The sequence below is a fragment of the Lampetra planeri genome, chromosome 7 (assembly GCF_965212315.1).
Source record: "Lampetra planeri chromosome 7, kcLamPlan1.2.h2, whole genome shotgun sequence".
NCBI lineage: Eukaryota > Metazoa > Chordata > Hyperoartia > Petromyzontiformes > Petromyzontidae > Lampetra > Lampetra planeri.
The window spans coordinates 16,525,879-16,531,878 of NC_136113.1; positions in this window are offsets into that span (position 1 = coordinate 16,525,879).

Genomic DNA, 6,000 nt, shown 5'->3' on the forward strand with positions numbered 1-6,000 from the left:
AGTCGCGCAGGGCTTCTAGCAGAGCCCCCGGTCCGCACAATGGCGGGGGTGTGTTTGGGGGGCAGTGGTCTCGAAATGAAGAGGTAAACATTTAAGTCGCGGTGACACACGACGCGCAGAGAACGCTCGGCGTTCATTTAACAGTTCTGCTTCCTACTTAGAAGGACCCTTCACGGTCTCGGGGCTTCATATTCACAGGAACAGTTGATGCCACTTTTGCGCTCCTCTAATCGCACCGTGAGGTCAGTGGATGCCGAACTTTTGGCACGGCACTTGCTCCAAGTCGCTTAAAACCAGGAGGGATGCGGATCTTTAGCTCTTACAGCAGAATTATCCGTGCCTCTGAAATTCTACTCCAAGTCACATCAGGATTTGCTGACAAAAAATGGAATATGCTAAACGGTAAACATATATGTTTGAGTTCGTTTATTGTTAAGTGTTGGCCAGTGGCGTTGGGAGGTGGGTTTTTATGGAATTGTTAATCGCTGTCCGGATGCTCTGCGTCAAGAGCCCTGTGCCACGTGAATTGTCCGCAGTTCCAGCTCACAGGCCTACTCCGTGCTGCCTGCAACCAGCACGCTCCACTCTCCGTCATCTCGTCTGCACCACGTTTTGTGCCGCATTTGAGACAACAAATGAACGATCGTAGTTTATTTGAGGAAAATGCGATAATCAAAAGTCTAATTGCCACAAATGTTACACGGTAGAGTGGCCAGGAGAGTGTGGGTTTTCTCCAGGCACTCAGCTTTTTTTCCCGCTTGCCAAAGACTTACGAATGCATTTGAACAAATAACCAAAATGCAGGACGCTCCTGAAAATATAAAGGGACGTTTCTTAAAAAAAAACACACACACTGGACGTGCGTGTGCGATGCAGCTGCGATCATCATCATCGCTGTTATCATTCCAAGGGCTATGGGTGGAACGTCTTTTTTCGTGCAAAACTCGCCCCACCACTCTCTCGCACGGGTGCCGATGGACAGACGGACGGAGAGACGTGACCCAGAGAGTCAGCCTCCTCCTCCTCATCCTCCACCTCCTCCACCTCCTCCTCATCCTCCTCCCTCTCGCAGAGGCGCTCACAGACGCCACCTCTCCGTCGTGGTTCCAACGCTTTTACCATTCCCTCGCGAGGCTTGATGACAGTGTTCGCCTCTCAGTGACTCGGACGCTGCACGTTATCGCTTCAGTGAGTTGCAAACTTCTTCATGGCCTTGCTGTTGACAGTGGGAGAGCCCCTGGTGTTTACCGCTGTGGTCATTTGAACAGCAACGACAAGAAAAACTGACGGCAAAAAAACATCATAATAGGCGGGGAAGTTGTCCGTGGCCAGGTCATGTTTGCATACTTTAATGAATGCGTCGGTTTGTTCTCCTAATCCTGGAACAAAGCCCCACGAGCCGCCGTGGTGTTCTCCCAGTTGTCATCGTCGAGCGCTCGTGGCGGTGATGGTGGCTGGTTGGTGTCCCGCTCCTTGCCTGCCGGTTGTTGTGTTTCGTGAGGTCCTTGTGCGTGGCCCGCCGCCTCGGGTTCCGCTGACCCCCTTTGGGCTCTACTCAGTGTCACCTCGACAAAGATGTTTTGGCTTTGCCTATGCCAGTTCATTGCTGTCCACTCGATCGCCCCTCATCGCCTTCGCTTGTCATCTCTTCCCCCGTGTTAAACTCGTGTACTTTTGGATATTTTGATCCACCTTGTGGAGATGTGGAATGAGTAAACTGTCATCATTGTTCATGAGAACGGGAGTCAGATTAAGAGACGCCCACTCGCCAAAGTTACTCGCGGGTTCATTGGAAGACATTTTAAAGTTGTATTTGAAAAATAAAGCAATATAAAATAATAAAAATAAAACAAAATAAAATAATACAAAACATATATTATATTATTTTTCTTTTTTATATTTTATTATTTCCCTTCTACGTGACTTTACCGAAAGAACCAAGAAGATGAATCCCTGCAGTCACGAAAGCTTTAAATCGAAATTTAAAGCAATATAATAAACTATATGCTTGATTTACAATAAACTCCGATATGTGTGCCTCACCAATTGCAATTGTATTTGTGTTTAGCAAATACAGAATTGTCACAAGTGCATTCTGGTACACAGCAAGTAACAGCTGTAGGGTCAGAGTTTGGGATTTCTTGATGCTGTTGTTCTTAAATAGATGTGTGTTTCATTCAGGTACCGTTATAATGTACGGTGTATTATGTGATTTAACATTTATTGTTTCACATGATCGCTATTCAGGATCTATGATCAGTTTTTTTTATGTGTACAATTTACAAATTGGGATTTCTATGACGTTTTGTGTACGTCATGTCATGTGATTTACGTTGCTGCGTTTAAATCCAGCCGAAGACTCAAACAATGGGCTCTCGGTCAAAAATCAAGTTCGTCTGCCTCGCTCCCGTCTCCACGTCTCACAACACAATCCTCGTGGAGGATCGACACGGTCGAGTCGAGCACACGCCGCTTCACTCGCCCAGGTGAGCGGGAGAGACGAGCAGGGCTGTAGCCGCCCAAGCCGGGAGCTCAAAGCCCCTCGTGGATCCCTCTTACGCCTCCCACCTGACATCCTCACTTGAAGGCGACACGACCTCTTGCAGGCTGAGCACCTCGCCTCGAGACAAATCCCCGTCGTTCCCCGTCAGACGTTTGTTTTGGGTCTCATGCAGCATGGCTTTGTGGTCACGTCTCAAAAGTGTGGGCCAGAGTTGAGTGGCTGCCATCAGACTAAGTGCATTAGCGCAGGTGCTGTGCGTGCTTTTTGTGTACACGGCGCCCTGTGTGGAACTCTATAACGTCTCCATAGCTGAGGTGCAGTGTTAGATTCGCATAGTTATGTTAGTTGCAGTCTTCGTCGAGGAGAAGACGACCTGTGGCATTGTGGATTTCTTGTCCGTCATTCTCTTCGTCTCGTCGACAACAGCAGCCGCACACTGAGTCACTCTTAGTCATCGAATGTTGCTGAGAGGATGGACAACTCCACCTCGACATTTATAAATTCAGCCATGCAATGAACTCGGGAATTATTTGTTACATATATATAGCTAATTACCACGTGTGATCCTTCCTCGGTTGCACTGGGGTCTGTAATAACACGCTGATTCCATCTCATCATGGTCGGTCGCGTTTCGCTCTGCGGTGTATAAGCCACATCATCCCTCTCGATGTTTCTTGTCTACTCGTGGTCACAACTAGTTATGCAAATAAATAACCAGCACGTTTTATTGACGATCAATTAGTCACTAATTCCTTTTATAAAAAAAATAACTAAACGTGGCATGAGATGTGACTTGGCCAAAACTCTCTTGCCGGAAAGAATCTCGGGGAGCCGATGGAATGCCTCCGTTGGCGAGACATCCAAAGTGCCCCACGGGCAGACCTTCTTAAGCTTCCACTTCTGCAGGGGGCCCCACACAGGGGCTGTAATTTCATATCCACCGGTCAAACCTCGCGCGCATTGCACAACAGCAGCTCGCGTTACGAGCACGCGCGCGCACGCGACTGGCTGGCATGGAAAGCTGAACCTGGGCGTGCTGGGCACGGGATTGGAGTCGTGAGCTGCGATGGTCACTGGGGCGAGTGGATCACGGGAATTGACCGCTCTCGGGGGGTGAGGTCAAGAGTCACTTTGGTGAGCGGATAACGGTGACAATAAGGGCGACAGGGAGGTGGATAGATCAGGGAGTGCCTTTGGGTTCATGGGGGCATCGTGACCCTGTGAGTCGGCGTGCCACGGGGTGCCGGGAGTTATCAGACACGTAGAAACAAGGCTGTCTCATCAACAATAAAAGCCAATCAATGTAACCCACAGTAGCGTACATTTGTGTTTCACACTCGTATTTAGACTTTTATAGACAATGTTGTGAAGTATTTAAAGCTATTGCAGTATTTCTCTGGGTGTCATGTCACGAAATGAAGACTCCATTTGTAATGTCACTGAGTCCCATTTTGCAGAGATTTTTCATGGAAAATCCTCTACGTAGTTTAAAAATATATATTTTTACCCAGTAGAGGTCACACTCCCCCCACACACTCTGCTATTATGGGAATTTTTACAAATGATGTACAGCACCAGATGTGATAGGCTGGGGTGGTTTTGTGCGTGTGAAGTCATTGGTGAGTGGGCTATGGGATGCATGAAAACCCGGTTTAGTCACGAGTAGCAGCCTGGATTTGAACCCTGCACCGCAGCAGTGCCGGCTCATTGTCCCCGCACAGGCGCGGCACTCCCTCGCTTGGGGGCAGCACTGACTCCCACGACGTCCATGGAACTCATCTTTATTTATTAGCATGCAGTGTGACCTCGACCTAACGCGGGTGGGTATCCCGTGTGTCGTGTATTGACCAGAGGGTTTGCTTTGGTGGGGGGGAGCGGGCTACGATTGAAAATTGCACCCCCAAAGTTCAAATATGGAGCAGCGTGGAAATCAATGATGACGTTGTTCGTTGTATCTCCGGGTCGCTGGTGACCTTTGGTTTTTGCAGTGATGTTATATATTTAAAATATATTTTACAATTTGTGTTTATAATATGAATACATAACGACAGCAGTATAAATGAAAATGTCAGGCTCTAAATGAGATACATTTCACGTGTTCGTGGACATAGCAGCCTCACGGCTCGTCAATGTCACTGTCCCCACGCCATCTGCTGGCCACTGCCACGCCAGCACCCCCATCTCGCATCGTCACTTCTGTTCACGGAGGCATTTGCTCACCCCCCCCCCCATCGGTACGGTCTTTGTGAGACAGTCAGCGGACGTTAAATGGTCGTGAACATTATTTCAGATGCGATCGCCAAACTTGATATGATGCCGAGGAGCGCGAGGTGTTTGCGGCAGGCCTCGCCACGTGAGACGCGATGTCTCGCACGCTGCATGGAGGAATGACGTGACACAGTAAATACTAAATACTCGGTAGACACCGCCTATGGGCTGGCCCAAAAGTCAGGACACACAGGGTTTTATATTGCTTTGAACAAATCACAAATGTAATTTTTTTTTCATAGTATTTCAACAAACGTTCAAACCGACTGCCATTCAGATTGATGCGTGCATGAATTCTGGTTTGAAAATAATGTAAGACGTTTTTTTTAAAGAGTTGATGGTTTGTTATCTCAACCCGGTCGGGGTTCTTGGTTGAGCTTTGTAAACGACGCATTTGAGGTGACCCCCCACAGGGAGAAGAAGAATAAAAAAAAATTGACATTCATGTTAAAAAATAAAATATTAACTAAAGAATAAAAAACATAACAGTTTTAATGCCAGTGTTAAAGTGACCTAAATAACCGTACGTGTACCTGGCTGGTAGCGGAGGTACTGCTCGTGGGCCATCACGGTGGTGACGATGATGATCAAAGTCCAGTGATGGGACACAAACAGATCCCTCGAGACAGCTGAAGCTGCTGACTCCCCACTCCGCGTGTCGGATCAGATCACCGCTGCTCTGCACTCAGATTACAATTCTTGAGCAATTACAATGGATGATTCATTTGTTTTCACTTGACTGCTATCGTCTGAGCACAATTGGTGGTCCTGCTACCTGGAGTCAATCTCTGGAAGAGATGACTAATCATTGTAGATTTGAAGTTTTCGTGACTGCAAGGGTCCATACTCATTGGTTCTATCGGTAAAGTCACGGAGTGATTTAATTTAAATAATTTATTTTATTTATTTTTATTTATTTTTTTCACCTACGTGACTTTACCGAAAGAACCAATGAGTATGACTAATCATCTCTTTGTCTACGTATACAGCCCATTGTAAATACAATGCTGGATGAAATTAGGCCCTCCCCATACCACGCTGGTTATGGGGGTTATCTGACCATACTACTCCACGCTGTCAATTGCCTCTTCCAAACCCCACTTGACCCGGCATATCAAACCGAATCCGATGCCAGTCATGAACCGGACTGCTGCTGCTGCCGCTGTTATAGCTGCCCATGCTGCTATTGCTGCTATTGCTGCTGCTGCTGCTGCGGCTGCGGCTGCTGC